Below are 17,804 nucleotides of genomic sequence, written 5' to 3' on the forward strand. Positions count from 1 at the left end.
ACTTGTGAAGGCTGGCCAAGCAGGGGCCATGTCCAGTCCTGAATCTATTGAGGGTTGACCACTTGTTGACCAGTGGGGTCTGACACCAGGTGTTTGTTTGGGACGTCCTTGGACTATCATTGACATTGCATCAATCTCAATCACAATAAAACTGGCATCTAACGATTAAAAAGCACTGGGTAAAAACAATTAGCACATTATCAAGTTTTAGTCAGCTCACTAGATCCCAGTATCCTAGTATATAATGTGATGTCAACAACTCAATCAATCTATATTTATATAGCACCAAATCATAATGACCACTCAACAGGTAGACGCTACTATGGACTCAAATAATATATCGGCTGTTTTACCACACAGGTCATGTGTCAATTAAACAATTTTGAGATTAGAGAAAAGACAACATGAGAGCGATGGTGATGAGACACAGATTTGAAAGCTATATCTTTCAAGTTTATTTATGACAATAAACAACAAAATCCTCCGATCAATCCTGACCCATAGGCTGTGGCCGTCTACTCACATTAACGTAAACGAGCTCATTGTAGCCTATTATGCTAACGTTAAATTTCCATGCAGACCTGTTAGCCGTTTGACATACAATTCCAACGATGTGTTCATTATGCATATAAACCCCTAATACTGTCAAATTAAAATCTGCAACCGCACGGCTAACCACCTCTAAGCTGCTCTAAAGTTGTCCGAAGTGAATTTCAACAATGGCTCCTCTTTCAACTTGGCTGTCTCTCTGGCTGTCACATGAACGCGCATCTTCGGTGGGAGACGTCATGGAAAACGTCATGGCACACATGCGCACTTCGCCTTGGGCTGCACAGTCAGGAAGTAAATCCCGGAAGAAAAACCCCCCATGTTGGCATCATGCGCCAATGAGTAACCTCCGTCCGAATGCATGGGTGGGCGTGGCACGTCCCTTATCCAGTTATTATAATACATCCATGGGCTCAACCTAGTTCAATTCAGAGTGCAGGAAGTGGTTAGAGCACAGAGACACAGCAGGCAGGCAAGAACTCTCCAACCAAACAGGTTACACAGCACAGCCTGGTTCTGATGAGTCACTAGGGCAAGCAGCGTGCATGATTGTGCACACGCACACACACACACACACGTGCACGTGCACACACACACACACACATACACACACACACACATACACACACACACGAGATGCAGCAATACCATAATATCAAGCAACTACGCTTATTGTACCGTACAGTATATAGTAGGGTAGGGTTGTGAATCTTCACTGGCCTCACGATTCGATTACGATTCAGAGGGCTACGACTCGATTACGATTATCGATGCATCTCGATGCATCTTCAATCGATCAATCACTTTTTTTCCCCAATACATGATTTATTTTTTCTCACTGTGTGTCTACTTTTAAAATAAAAGTGCATTTGGAATCACATTGTATTATGATCCAAATAAACAACTGCATGTACTTCCATTATATTTTATTCAATTATTTAAAAAAAAAAAAAAAAAAAAAAAATGATTTTTGACATTTGTGAATCGATGCAGAATCGTGCACGTCCGCATCACGATGGATCTTATAATCATTTCTTTTTGACACCCCTAGTATATAGGCTGAACATCAGAAGATAGCCTAGTAAATATCATATGTGTGGTACAGTATATAGGCTGAACATCAGAAGATGACCTAGTAAATATCATATGTGTGGTACAGTATATAGGCTGAACATCAGAAGATGATCTAGTAAAACTGCTAATTGATAGAATCTCCTCTGGATTCAAAAGATGTGAAATGACAACATCCAGCCAGCACGCAGACAGTCATGAAGAATGAGGTGTGAATGCCTGCGTGTGCTGGTGTGACTATGTTTTCCGAATGTAAGCTGTGACTATTCATCAAAAGCAGAGCTGAATCAAATAGTATTTGTTAGGGATGCGCAGATATGAATTTTTTTGGCCGATGCGATATGCTGTTATGGCCGATAACCAATATGATCGGTAGAAGACCAAGTACCGTAGGTTTCTCTGATCATCACATTTTGTAAAACACTCCCTGGTGGAGTCAGTGCAGAACATCACGTTTCCTCTGACGCTCAAACAAGGCCACACACTGTGCCAACACAAAGCTGCTTACTGTACAGAACAGTGACTTCACACACACACACACACACACACACACACACACACACACACACACACACACACACACACACACACACACACACACACACAGCTGTACATGGTTTCACTGTTTATCTGAGTAGAGACAAGTGAATGGAAACAAGGGTTTTGTATCTTCTAAGTGTGTGTGTGTGTGTGTGTGTGTGTGTGTGTGTGTGTGTGTGTGTGTGTTGTGTGTGTGCTTTCTGTCTCTACAGTCTTTATTATAGAATGCTGCAGCTGAATGACTGTTTTGTCTTCCTCCATGCCCACTCCTATTTCATGGCAGCCCTAGTGTGTGTGCGTGCATGTGCGTGCGTGTGTGTGTGCGTGTGTGTGTGCATGTGTGTGTGCGTGCGTGCGTGTGCGTGCGTGCGTGTGTGTGTGCGTGCGTGCGTGCGCGTGCGTGTGTGTGTGTGCGTGTGCCTTCAACATATTCATAATTCATGACGTCCATTTGTTTGTCCAGCACAGTCTCTCTCTATATAGACTATTATCCTCTCTGGATATCACGTGTCATGTGACTAAGCAAAACACTGCCTCTCTCTCCTTTCCTTCTCTTCCTCGATCTACCTCTGTCCGTCCGTCCGTCCGTCCGTCCCTCTCACTCTCTCTCTCACACACACTCCATTCCTCTCCTCCCACTTGTTCCTGCAGCGGCAAGTCTGAGCTGTCCAGTCACCAGGAGCTCTGTGTGTGTGTGTGTGTGTGTGTGTGTGTGTGTGTGTCTGTGTGTGTGTGTGTGTGTGTGTTTAAGGGGCCCTTTACACGAGGACAGTTTCTGGAAGAAACAACACAATATCATTTCCTTCACACCTTTTCCTTCACACCTTCTCCCCGTTTACATGAGTGCTGTTGAATTTTTAAAACGCCGTAATGTACATGCCAGGCCGCTAGGTGGCAGTGTGATGGTCAACGGGACATTGCTCGTCGCTCCACAACTTGGAGAGTTCCGGGTCAGCCTATAAATACTTCCGCAACTTCCTTTTAAAACACTTCTCTCACAGCAGCGGTAAACTTTGAACAGAATTACAGCCATTGCGAAAGCAAAAAGCAAGTCCGACTACTTTGTTTTGGACGTAAGCACCCGCAACATCAACGAGAGCACAACCGTAAGATCCATGTCTGCTTCTCTTCCTGTTGTTTTCCTGACTGAACTCGCACGCGGCTATGACGTAATCGCGTGTGTCGCGTGTGCAGGCACGTCAGAGTTCCTGAAATGAGCCGTGTCAAAGCGATTACATGGAGCGCTCAGCGGGGAGCGTCACCAAGAATTCCACTCTGGAGGGTGGTTTCAAAATGTGTCGTCTCCTAAGCGCAAATTCGCCGTCGCCGTCTAAAAGGGAGGCACTAACGATAAAAGAATTCCCCGTCACCATAGGAAACCGTCCTCGTGTAAAGTGCCCCTAAAATTGACAAAGCATGCGGTGTCCGGGTAGTGCAGCGGGAGATTCCCTGCCTACCAACAAGAGGGTCGCAGGTTCGAGCCCCCGTGTTTCTCTCCGGCTTGGTCGGGCGTCCATACAGGCACAACTGGCCGTGTCTACGGGTGGGAAGTCAGATCGAGGTATATGTGTCTGGGTCGCTGCGGGCAACGGTTCGGGCGGGGAACTGGGGGGTAGGGCTGCACGATATGAGGAAAAGCTGCGATGTGCGATAACACTGTTCAATATTGCGATGACGATATGACCTGCGATAAATAAATAAAAGCTATAAACAAAAATATTAATGGGTAGGGGTGCTCCGATCCGGCTAAGCCACGATCCGATCCGATTCCGATTCCTGGGGTCACGATCCGATTCCAGAATCGATTCTCGATTCCAACGATTCTCGATTCCAGAATCTAGAATCGATTCTCAATTATGTAGTTTTATATTGCAATAACACACAAAGGTAAATCTAAGACAAAAAATTACAAATGTATTAATGCTGAACTTCAAATTCAACTTCTGAAGTATTACAGTGAGGGCCTAAATTCATTTTGCAATATGAGTGTGTTAATTTAAGCATACGTATCAGTAAGTGTCACGGGATTCTCAAAGCTTGTGTTGAGGGTCATACGAACAAAAATGCACTCTTGAAGCTAAAAAAAATCCAAAACCAACAAGTTAATTACCGTAAATTCCGGACTATAAGCCGCACCTTTTTTCCCGTTTTTTGGCCTTTTTTGGCCCCTGCGGCTTATATAACGGTGCGGCTTATCTATGGATTTTTTCAAAAAAAAAAAAAAAAAAAAAAAAAAAATCTCTCTTTTTTAGCACTCTTTCTAACTATAAATCCACTTCTGTTTTAATTTCCTCTCTTGCCCTCTTTTCACCACACTGTATGACACTGTATGACACTGTATGACACTGTGTGCACTGTAAATAACAACACAGGTGGTGTTGTGAAATGTTATAACAGAAGTGAAGTATTGGCCAGAATGACATTTGGACACTTATTCAGCCGGTATCTTGCATGTTGCGTTCAAGTGCACTGTAAAAAAGATTTTTTTTTTTTTTTTTTTTTTTTTTTGCGATAACACGTGACTTTTGCGATGTGTTCATCGCGCATTTTCATATCGCGATGACGATGAAAATACGATAAATCGTGCAGCCCTACTGGGGGGGGGGGGGACAGTGTGATCCTGATAAAGATCGTAAGATCGAAACGTCAACAAACTGACTGGCAGCTTATTTAATGCCCTACGTCCTGCAGGTGAAACTCCTCGCTGTCAGGCGAAAAGAAGCAGCTGGCGACTGCACATGTATCGGAGGAAGCAACGTGTGCTCGTCTACAGCCCTCCCCAGAGTTCAGAGGGGGGTGGAGCCACGACCGGAACAGGGAATTGGCCGAGTACAATTGGGAAGAAAGTGGTGGAACTTGATTTAAAAAGAGAGAAGAAGAAGATCATTTTGGAGGCGGGCGTGTGTGATGATGATCACTGTATGACACGGGTCGTCCGGTCAGGTCGGGCTAACTAGCTGAGTGAGCTCGCCAATCCAGTTTATTTATAGAAGCAGCAACCCGGAAAATTCCATTAGGTTCAACCCCCACGGCAGCAGAGGCAGCTTGGTGGAAACAGGCAGAAAACTCACTGCCTATAAAGTCAGCAGCAGGACCCCACCTCTTTACAACGACTCAAAAACTCACTGGCCTCATTTTGACTCGCGCAGGTTGTTGCTATCTCGCTATCAGATAGTGTCAACAAACCTCCCCGTCTCCGTGTCAAACTTCAAACGTCGTCTTCTGTTCATTCCAGCAGCACACACAGTGTGTGCAACCGGCGATATGGATTTTTATTTCAATATACATCATGATATGGCTCAATGTAAAATCACATTATATTCAAGTTAATGATCATCCCACTGTATGGTGATGTTACTGCCATTTTCAAATCATATTCCTACCCTCCCTCATGTTGTCAGAGTATCTATCTATCTATATAAAAGGGAGCATGTGGGCAATGTTTGTTCTCTGTCTGTCTGTTTCAATGTTTGCCGGCCACAGCGATGCTGTTTTACGTGCGATCGGGCTGAAACTTTCAGGGGGTGTAAACTGTATAGTAGAGCTGTAGAGCACCCGTGCGGGCGACCTAACGGAGCCGAATTTTTTTAATTAGGCGATTGCTCTAATTTACCTCATGATATGATGTCATCAGTGATGTCATCAGTGATGTCATAGAGCAGACGAGGCCGCGTGTGCGACACACAGTGGGTGAGCTGCAGGGCGGGCGACCCTAGGAATGGAGCGCGTGTAGCGAGCGAGATTGTTATTATGAAATGAAGCAGCAGAATGTGTCACTATCAGAAGATCCACTGAAAGACGAGAAGTGATCATATTGGATTCTCTCTATGTGGAAGCTGAGTTGGCTTCTGGTTGTGATGCGACTTTGCGTTGTTCACTTGGTGCAGAGTTCAGATTTGTTCACATTTGACCTGTGAATTGACATGACCCACTGATACGGGATTGACTGCCCTTCTGCCAACATGGAGGAAGCTGTCGGGTTATCACAGTATAACGCTAAGCTTAGCTTTCATCTGGCTATGACTCAACTTCAACATGGTTACCTAGCAATGGGCCTTTTCCACAGCAGCCGTTTTGTGTCAAACTAAAAGCCATGGTAAACACAGGTGCAACCAAAACATTAATGAGGGTTTGCAACTTCGAATCCATTCAGGTGTTCCAGTGCTGGGGTCCTCATGAATGTTTTGGTCGCACCTGTGTTTACCCTGCCTTTTAGACATAAAATGGCTGCTGTGAAAAAGGACTATGAATGTGAGTCAATGCTACTACTACTGGCCAGTCTGCAAGTCACATTGCACAGGGGCAAACCATGATCTTATTTCTGCTTTTGCCATAATATACAAATAGACTTTGCTTGGTCCAAATCAGTATAAAGAGAAACTTCACCCTCTGTTTGGCTTCATCACTTCACATTTTTACACATGAATGGTTGATTTGTGCCAGTAAGGAAAACAGTTTTTATCCCTTGCATAAAACACATTTTCAATAGGGATGGGCATTTCTAGCAGCACTAGTCGAAAGTCGCTGGGCCAAAGCCGACTTTTAGTCGAAATTCGCCCACCAAAGAAAAAAAAGAAAAGAAAGTTAGTCAAATTTGACATGGTCTCCCCTGATTCTAAGTATAGTTGAATCGCTTGTAAATCAAAGTAAAACAATTTTTATACGCATTTTACACAAGGTCTATGGAAAAATGAATGGCGGATGAAATCCCATGGACAGGGAGAGGGGGTGACTTTGGCAGCCAGACCTACGCTAGCCATTAGCAACGTTAGCATTAGCGTAGCGCCGAAATGGCTCAGGGAACAGTAGACAGAATATCAGCTGTTCTTCATGCAGTAACGAGCCTTGAAACCTTTTCCTTGTGGCTGAGTGTTGCTGTAATATAGACGGTTTAAGACCATTTCTACTACATTTCTAGTGTTTCTAGAGCTACTGAGTGCTGCAGCTGCACTGCTGTCAGCCGAGCCTAGAACTGTTCTGCTTTAGTGTGCAGCTCCTACGGCAACGTCACATTGACAAACTGAGTCATTATTAAAGAGACAGGTGCGGGTAAAAATAACAAAATTATAAATAATAATAAATAAATAAAAATTCAACTTTCAATAATAAAAGTCGATAATAATAATAAATATATAATATAAATAATAAAAACTATTATTCGAATATTCGAAATTCGTTGCCCATCCCTAATTTTCACCTAGCCCCATATGTTCCGCTGTTCCTCTGTGATCCACTCTGAATCAGCGCCACACAGCATTCCATAAGGAAATTGGGGGGGGGGGGTTGAGCGTTTAAAACGCTCTCTTACCCGTCTCCCGACATTTGATTTCAGATCCGAATATAAAATAATCTCCCTACGGAAGCCAGTAGTTCAGGCGGGCATGTTAAAATGAGATTCCTATGTGAAACAACCGTTTAAAAGCAGTCTTTCCACAGCCTGTCCCGAATTTAGAAGAGGAGAAGCGTCCCAGTGCCGACAGGAACCTTGGGAGTTTGAGTATTCCATGACATGTTTTGCTTCCCAGGTGCACAATGTTGTTTGCTCGCGGTGCACCATGATAGTGAGATCAAACACACCCTGCTGTAAATTCGACACAGGCTGTGGAAAGACTGCCTTTAAACACTTGTTTCACGCAGCAGTATCATTCTAACACCGCCGTCTAAACCACTGGCTTCCGTAGGGACATTATTATATCTTCGGATCTGCGATCGGACATCGGGAGACGGGTAGGAGAGCGTTTTAAACGCTCGACCTCCCCAAATTTCCTTATGGAACGCTGTGTGATGCTGATTCAGAGTGGATGACAGAGGAACGGAGAACAGCGGAACATATGGGGCTAATTTTCACCTACACTCATCTCACAGCTAAGGCAACATCCTTAGAAAATGAGATTATCCTTTTTGTGTTGCCCAAGTGTAGAATCACAGAACAGCCACGGCTCAGAAAAGTGGAGAGGAAGTGTCTGTGTCAAGTTAAAAATATTGAGGAATGCGGTTAGGAGAGGAAACGTGTTGAGGACATGTGTCATCACTTCTGGATGGAGGAGGAGGAGGAGAGGTCACATGACCCCTGGAACAGGAAGTAAAAAAAAAAACAGACGGAAGACACTGATAGGAGGGAGAGACAGAGAGACAGGAAGAGACAGACTGATCGATGAGAGAGAGAATGAAATGAAAATGGGAGAGACAAATAGGGGCGATATGGCAAAAATATCATATCGCGGTTTTTTCAGGCAGGATCACGATCCACGATCTTATCACGATTCTTTTTCATCTTGGTTTTTAAGACTATTCTGCAACTTAACTGAACAGTACAAGTACATCCAAACTAATTTCAGGATTTGTACGGTCATGAAAAACCAAGAAAAGTCCAATTTAAAATACAATTCGCAGGCCCCGGAAAACTTGTAGAAAAAGTTATGTAAAGTTTGATAAATATTTTCATGTCGTACATTTCTTACTCTGAGTTTACAATAATTCATGTTTGGGGTTCCCAACTTTTTAAATCTTGGGACCCAAAAGATAAATGTTGTGTCTCCCTGGACCCCAAAAAAAACATACTGTAAAGAGTTGGCATGACGGCCAGTTGGCGACCCACCCCCCACGGGTCCACGACCCAAACTGAGTCCCGACCCATAGTTTGGGAAACACTAAAGGTGCGTTCACACCAACCTATTAAAGTTTTTCGCTGGCATCGAGTTTACATACAAAGTCAATGCAAACGAGCGATTGAGCGTATATTCGCCTGGGAGAAAAATCGCTAGGCGTCCGATCGGCAGAGACAGAGCGATAGGGAGAAAATACGCTCGTCACCCGAGATGAAATATCCCAACTCGAGCGAAAATACGCTGGCATCAGTCGCTCGCCGCTCAACGCTGATTGGCTGCCGTGTGAGAGCGAGTCAAGGATCACACTGGCTTGGAACAAACCGCTGGTTTATTGTGTGGCAACAAACCACATTGACAGGCTGACAGCTGACATGAAGTGAAGTCTGTACTACCGGTATGGAGCTCGCATTAGGGGCACGCTGATAGGCTTTAGCTTGTAAACAATGACGGTGGCTTGTAGTGGACAAATATCATGACATTGCGTAACGTTATATCCCCCACATGTCCGTCATTTCGTGTGCCTGTTGATGAGCGATTTAAACAGAGCGACAGAGCGATTCCAAAGGGTTGACTTGAGCGACAGAGCGAAAAATAAATATCTCGGTGTGAACGCACCTTTAGAAATAACGTTAACAAGCAGGCACGCGCTGAATAACGTTAGCTGAAAACTAGTTTAGTGGTGGCCTGACACAGTTCTATAAACTCGGTGAGGGAGGCAGGCAGACTAGCCGCTTGGTTAATGGAGAAATAGGCTGCGTCATGCCTACATCATGTCATGGGCAACTGCAACAGACAGACCAAGCCCTGACCAAGCAAAATGCAGGTTGTGTTGCCGCAAAACATTCAATATAACATGAGAGAGGCGGTGGGCATTAACGAGCCACGCGCAAATGAAGCAAACATCAAAGGCGCTGCTCGTCAAGGTAACGTTACTACTGTCTGCAACTCCCATCACTGGACTGTTTCAATCTGACCACAGCGAGGGAACTGCTATCACCGAGCGAGCAACACACGATTTCAGACGGCAGCCCGTCTATATTGTCACACGAACACACTACAACACATGCATGCGGCCACAACACACACTCATGCTGACGGTGGCCGGTGAAATATGTCCTCTGCATTTGACCCATCCAGGCTTGTCCTTTCCTCCAGGGGGGGCAGGCCAGGAGCAGTGGTCGCTATTTCTTTCCAGCGCCCGGGGACCTTCATTGGACCATCATTGGACCAACTTCAGATGTTGTCGTCACTGGTCGGATGACGATCTTCTGCATGTTTTTAGTGGGGGGTTATGTACGGAGGAACCCCCTGGGGGGTACGGGGAGAACATGCAAACTCCACACAGAAAGGCCCTTTCGACGAGATACCCCACCTGGGCAGTAGGCACTGAAGATATGGGGGGGGGTCACAACTCCAGCACCCACAGCATCCCAGGTGGGAATCGAACCCAGGACCTTCGAGCTGTGAGGCGACAGCGCTTACCACTGCACCACCGTACCCCACACGTCCCTCTCTCGTCAGCTACAGTATCAAGCAGGCAGCGTGACCGAAAAATTAAGTCTGAACTGTGGCCGGGCCAGCGAAGCGGCAGGGCCACTTATTGTATTTGCCTGTATTATTCTTCTTCCTCCCGGGAAGTTCGACTTCCCATGGATGAAAACTAACCAAACTTTGCACAAAGGTCCAGTCCCATGCCAAACGTCTTTGACACAAATTTGGGGCCAATAGTCCTAACGGTGGCACTACAGCGACCGTCTAAAGTTTAAAACTTAAAAAATTCATAAAAAATCAGGCATACGTGCTACGGCTTTGCAACTTTCACCGAAATGTGCGCCCAAATGAGGAGAAACTTTTGTACAATGCAACCTATGGCCAATTATGAAGTCTAAAGACCGCAAAACTGCAAAAACGAATTAAACCCTACTACTCCCACATTTTTTCTTCAAACGACACCAAACTTCAGCATCTGCATCGTTAGACTGTTCTACACAAAAGTATCAAAACAGATTTTCGATTGGTCAAAAATTGAGCCCACAGTGCATCAAAACGTTGAATTCTGGCCCCGTGTATAGCCTAATTACCTTAATTACCTATGGCAATTAGGTTGTATTTGTGATGTCATCAGTCAGTCAAGCAATTGTGATGCCATCACTGATGTCACTCGAGCAATTGTGATGTCATAATAGCTCAAAGCCTTGAGACTTGCCCAGCCACGACCCATTGCTGCGCAGCAGCCACTTTTTTGGCGCGTAATAACTCCCACAATTTCTGCGCCACATAGACATGCCCGAACTCAAAACATGCGGCTTATTGAGGACAGGTGTGCTATGACTTTTCTAAGGGTTTGGTCAAGCGGTTTGGCACTTCTTTTGAATGGACCCAGAGTCCGGCCGGGTCCGGGTCGGAACCTCGGGTATTCGGGGGGTCGGGCATACCCGAAGACCTCTAGCTCAAAGCCTTGAGACTTGCCCGGCCACGACCCATTGCTGCGCAGCAGCTATAATTTTTATTATTATTTAACTCGTTCAAAGATGCCAGCCTGCTACTTAGTGTGTGTGTGTGTGTGTGTGTTCACATCACAAGTGAAACCAACTCTTCCTCTGTGTTGTGAAGGAGGGGGGGGGGGGTGCTGGGAGTCATCTTTCAAACATAGAAATGCAACTGATAGAATGTGCACTGCCTGTAGCAGCGCGATTCTAACGATCTGTCTGGACAGGCAGATCGTGGAGCCATTCTAATGGTTAACGATCTAAGATCATCATATCGCCCACCCCTAGAGACAAATACTTTCTGTTCACATACAGCATTTTTTTTGCATGGAAGCAGATCATGCAGATCAGCTCAGTAACCAGCTGGTTATAGCTCTTATATCAGACATACAGTGTTGCGGGACAAAGCAAAAGCTTACTAGATATTTTCAAAACATGTCCGGCGTATAATCCATACTTTAAGATGGCTGTTACAGTAACGTCAATTCACTCATGACAATGTCCCATTTCTCCACCCGGAGCGACACTTTCACTTCCTCCATATTTGTTGTTGCTATGGGAAACGGCCCACGTCTCTGTGATGGGGGGGGATCTCAACTTTAGAAAGCGCTCTGCTCGGACGAAAAAAATGCTGGCTGCAGTGCTCTTCAGGAGCAGGAGGATCTTTTTTGGGTGCTGGCAGTTTGGGGGGAATTCTGCCAGTTCTCAAACCGACGGAACGACCTAAAGCACGGTCTAACAAAGCAGATGATCAGGGAGCAGAAGGTGGAACGACCTAAAGCACGGTCTAACAAAGCAGATGATCAGGGAGCAGAAGGTGAATCACAGAGGCCACAGTGGACAAAGACAGATTCAGGTGAGTGAGTTGCAGTGGTTAAGTGTTAGCTCCACACACCAAGTCACACTTTAGTGCTACCAGCCTTCTCTCCTATTTCAACAGGCGTCTCACAGCAGCAGGAGTACAGATCCACAGTCAATGAACAGAGTCTCAGTCCTGTAAGCTCAAGAGACTCAGAAGTAGGTTTCTGGGGCAGCTAAAGGTCACGAACAGGGTCACAGGAACTCCATGATCAAATCAGAATGACTTAAAATATTAACTTTTATTTTGCGCGATTTATGCTATTCTGATCAGATTTGCCCCCCCCCCCACACACACACACACAATTTTCCCCCGCTCTCTACAGAAGTGAAAGTCGTGCATTTCTATGCAAAATTACATCTAGAAATGAAATATCAATTTGATCACATAAGGTTCTTAAAATTAATGCATACTAAACTTTAAGGCCTATTCACACATAGAATGACAACTATAAAGATAAATAGGCACTATAATAGATTGATGCTCAAGCAAAGTGTCACTGCAGGGCGCTACAGTATTGAAAACTAAGGCCATGTTCAGACTAGGAGGCCAAATGATTTGTGACATATGGAGGTAGTTTCCAATCTGCTTTTGACTGATGTGACTTCAGTGTGGACACGCTGATCACCCAAATCAGATTTGAGAGTGTCTTTTGCAGGGGGGGCGGGGACTTGAAGAGCAGAGAGCAGACATGCAAACACTGCCAGAAACATTGTATGTTGGCTCATTGGCTCATTGTATCTGGACACACAGATCCCACTTGAACACTTGCCCAAATCAGATTTGTGGCAGTGTGGACACACTCCCAAATCAGATTTGGGAAACCAATCAAGATAATGATGATTAATGACTTTAGCAGCAAATCGGATTTGCCTGTAATGTGAACATGGCCTAAGATCGAACCAAAAATATACTTACAGCTATTTTTTTTTATGTTTTTGTAGTTAACATTATAGCAGCCAGCCTATTTCTTCAGTCTTTACTTAAAATGGATTAAATATTTTTATAGTTACATTTATCTCTAGATGTGAAACGGCCTTTATTGGAGGATCCTCGCATCACTCTCATTCAGTGAGTGCAGAAAGGCTACACTGACTGCAGATCAGCTGTAGCCCTACTGTCAGACACAGTGTTAAATAGTGCACTGACTGCAGATCAGCTGTAGCCCTACTGTCAGACGCTGTGTTAAATAGTCCACTGACTGCAGATCAGCTGTAGCCCTACTGTCAGACGCTGTGTTAAATAGTGCACTGACTGCAGATCAGCTGTAGCCCTACTGTCAGACGCTATGTTAAATAGTGCACTGACTGCAGATCAGCTGTAGCCCTACTGTCAGACGCTATGTTAAATAGTGCACTGACTGCAGATCAGCTGTAGCCCTACTGTCAGACGCTGTGTTAAATAGTGCACTGACTGCAGATCAGCTGTAGCCCTACTGTCAGATGCTGTGTTAAATAGTGCACTGACTGCAGATCAGCTGTAGCCCTACTGTCAGACGCCGTGTTAAATAGTGCACTGACTGGAGTTCAGCTGTAGCCCTACTGTCAGAGGCTGTGTTAAATAGTGCACTGACTGCAGATCAGCTGTAGCCCTACTGTCAGACGCCGTGTTAAATAGTGCCTGCTGGAAAACAAGTGTTCTCAAACATAGGCAGAGGGTGCGACCCATAGAGAGAGCGAGGGTGTGTGTGAGTGTGTTAGCACGGAGCGTGAGAGAGTCAACACTGCAACAGCCCAAACTCCCCCGGCGTGCGAGCAGCAAACAGTAACACGGACTCACAGGTCTGCAGCGGCCACTCTCTCATTCCACTCGCCCAGTTTCTCAGTGGTTCTCACATAGCTAGAAACACAGACGGTAAGGGGAGGGGTGATCAGCTGGATGGAAGCGGGCTGGCTCGGTGAAGAAGCCAGGGCGAGACATCCCAAAAGACTCTCTGCACTGAGGTCGTCTCCAATTAACTCACACCGGCTCTCTGCACTGAGGTCATGTCCAATTAACTCACACAGGCTCTCTGCACTGAGGTCATGTCCAATTAACTCACACAGGCTCTCTGCACTGAGGTCATGTCCAATTAACTCACACAGGCTATCTGCACTGAGGTCATGTCCAATTAACTCACACAGGCTATCTGCACTGAGGTCATGTCCAATTAACTCACACCGGCTATCTGCACTGAGGTCATGTCCAATTAACTCACACCAGCTATCTGCACTGAGGTCATGTCCAATTAACTCACACCGGCTATCTGCACTGAGGTCATGTCCAATTAACTCACACCGGCTATCTGCACTGAGGTCATGTCCAATTAACTCACACGGGCTATCTGCACTGAGGTTGTCTCCAATTAACTCACACAGGCTATCTGCACTGAGGTTGTCTCCAATTAACTCACACGGGCTATCTGCACTGAGGTTGTCTCCAATTAACTCACACGGGCTATCTGCACTGAGGTTGTCTCCAATTAACTCACACCAGCTATCTGCACTGAGGTCATGTCCAATTAACTCACACCGGCTATCTGCACTGAGGTCATGTCCAATTAACTCACACCGGCTATCTGCACTGAGGTCATGTCCAATTAACTCACACAGGCTATCTGCACTGAGGTTGTCTCCAATTAACTCACACAGGCTATCTGCACTGAGGTCATGTCCAATTAACTCACACGGGCTATCTGCACTGAGGTTGTCTCCAATTAACTCACACAGGCTATCTGCACTGAGGTCATGTCCAATTAACTCACACGGGCTATCTGCACTGAGGTTGTCTCCAATTAACTCACACGAGCTATCTGCACTGAGGTTGTCTCCAATTAACTCACACGGGCTATCTGCACTGAGGTTGTCTCCAATTAACTCACACCAGCTATCTGCACTGAGGTCATGTCCAATTAACTCACACCGGCTATCTGCACTGAGGTCATGTCCAATTAACTCACACGGGCTATCTGCACTGAGGTTGTCTCCAATTAACTCACACAGGCTATCTGCACTGAGGTCATGTCCAATTAACTCACACCGGCTATCTGCACTGAGGTCATGTCCAATTAACTCACACGGGCTATCTGCCCTGAGGTCATGTCCAATTAACTCACACAGGCTATCTGCACTGAGGTCATGTCCAATTAACTCACACCGGCTATCTGCACTGAGGTCATGTCCAATTAACTCACACCGGCTATCTGCACTGAGGTCATGTCCAATTAACTCACACGGGCTATCTGCACTGAGGTTGTCTCCAATTAACTCACACAGGCTATCTGCACTGAGGTTGTCTCCAATTAACTCACACAGGCTATCTGCACTGAGGTCATGTCCAATTAACTCACACAGGCTATCTGCACTGAGGTTGTCTCCAATTAACTCACACAGGCTATCTGCACTGAGGTCATGTCCAATTAACTCACACCAGCTATCTGCACTGAGGTCATGTCCAATTAACTCACACCGGAGCAGATATGTGAAGAAGAATAAGGTGAAAAGCAGCTCAGCTACAGAACAGAGTCCCTGGAGCTGTTGGGGGCACAGGCCAGATTCACCAGAGGGTCTGCTGCAAGGGAAAATGTCATTTCTGTGTGCAGGAGTGGAGTTTGATTTGATTTGATTCGCCAAGAAATTCATGGAAATCAAGGTGTCATTTAAAAACTAAGCCTTGAAATGACGACTGTGGAATCAAACAGCTGCACTCATCACTCAGAGCGCTCAGAGCAAATTGTGTCTTTTAGCTATAGAGCTCAACAGGCACGTGACTTTTTGCGACGTAATTTGCGGCGGAAGTAAGTTCTGCGTCCATTTTCTCCATAGACATTTCGATAAATCCAAATACAACAACTTTTAAGGCTCGAACCAAGCCAACACGTGATCCACAGAATCTTGAGTGACCATAAAACATTTAGTTTAAGCGAGAACTAAAAATAACAACGGGAAAAAAATAGATTCCCCCCTCCGTTGTTATTACGTACGGACAACCCAAATCCATAATGGCTATCACCGCATAATAAAACTTTAACCAGGATATCATTTTATGCACCATGATATTGTGTGCATGTCTCGTCCTAATGTAGCGTAAACAGTTGATATCAATAAACAAATATATGCGGGTAACAAAGACAGAGCAAAAGGATCCTGGAGAAATGCTGATGGTCGCAGTGTAAAAATGGCTTCAAAATGTTGCTGATGTGTAAGTGATGACATGAGTCCGCTCATCTTTGCTCCATAACCACATTAGATTATAGGATGAATCTGCAGGTTTGTAAACAAACAGATTGGCTCTACTTCCGGGTACAACCGCCATTGGTTTTAAACAGCAGTTGAGGGTGAAACCACGCCCTCTTTGAACTCTAACTGCTCCTTCATACTTTAAGCTAGACACTCCCATTTAAACTTTAAACGAGTCACCACTTTTAGGACTCTATCACCTTAATTCAGCTTTCATTTATCTTTTGCACCGTTCGAGACATAGAAGTTTATGTTTTATACTTTTTTCGACCTTTATAATAGGACCGCATGGAGCAAGGAACTCACTCTAGCAGGCTGTAGTTTTTATACTAAATTCACACATTTTAAAAGTGCGACAGTTCACACAACTCTAACATTATTACATACAAACATTATATATATATATATATATATATATATATATATATATATATATTTATATATATATATATATATATATATATATATACATATATATATATATATATATATATATATATATATATATATATATTATATATACATTATACATGAGACCCTTTAGCTACTTCTGCTCTCACTCACAATGTCAATATAAGCGATGTGCCGTTTAGTTTTTGAGATATTGACGTTTGTTTGGCACAACTTTTCAGCTTGATTTCATACAGGTTTGTACTGCAGTGGCACCCTGAAGTACGTTGTTGTTGTTGTTGTTGTTGTTGTTGTTGTTGTGATGTCACGCTGAAGAGAGAAGGACTTCAGACAGCCAGAGCCACACTATTCAAGAGTTAAGCAAACCCAGAGCCGTGCAAGAAGAGTTGCGACATCTCCATTCACTCCAATGGACCAGTTTTTTACTCTCAAGAGTTCCAGGAAGTAAGGTCCTGGATTAAGCAGCACTGTCGAGTTGCAGCAAAAAACTTGAAAAAATCTTGAATCAAATTGTACATTATCAGCTTTATTTTAGCATCCAAAAGTAGTGCGAGACCCTTTCCTGGCTGTTCATTGGCTAATGAGTCGTGCATTTTGGACCTCTGCTGACGCCACTCTCTCTCTAGAGGACACACTAGTCAAACCTGTTTAATCCTGACAGACCAATGAAGTCAGCCTCTATAAACAAAAACAACAAATAGCATAGCATCTTCTACATCTCTACATCTATCAAGCTCTTAGGCCTACTTAACTCTTTTGATGGCAAGCTGATGAAAATGTTACAAAATAATGTATGTTTGTATGTAAAGGCACATTGTAAATGTATAGATGAGGGCAGACAAAAGCCAGCCATGTTACTAATCCCTGGGGGAATATGGGCTGTCAATCATCTGTATAAGATGGAGCATAGTAATGGATGAATTTCAATAGCCTTGATTGTTGTTTGCTCATTAAGATTCTTCAAACCCCCTTTCCCACTGCTGCTCCCACCTAGGACTGAATATACATTAGAACATTTGCCACCATTTTGTATTCACCTTATTCTTTGACCATACAAGGA

At 44.6% G+C, this 17,804-nt stretch overlaps 1 protein-coding gene across 4 annotated transcripts in view; it reads right to left on the bottom strand.

Moving 5' to 3' along the window:
* tpd52l2b (tpd52 like 2b) overlaps positions 1–17,804 on the bottom strand; it is a 78,042-nt gene that overhangs the window by 35,964 nt on the left and 24,274 nt on the right. The gene's annotated exons all lie outside the window — the stretch shown is intronic.

This window comes from Poromitra crassiceps, assembly GCF_964638095.1.
Source record: "Poromitra crassiceps genome assembly, chromosome: 20".
Classification (NCBI taxonomy): Eukaryota; Metazoa; Chordata; class Actinopteri; order Beryciformes; family Melamphaidae; genus Poromitra; species Poromitra crassiceps.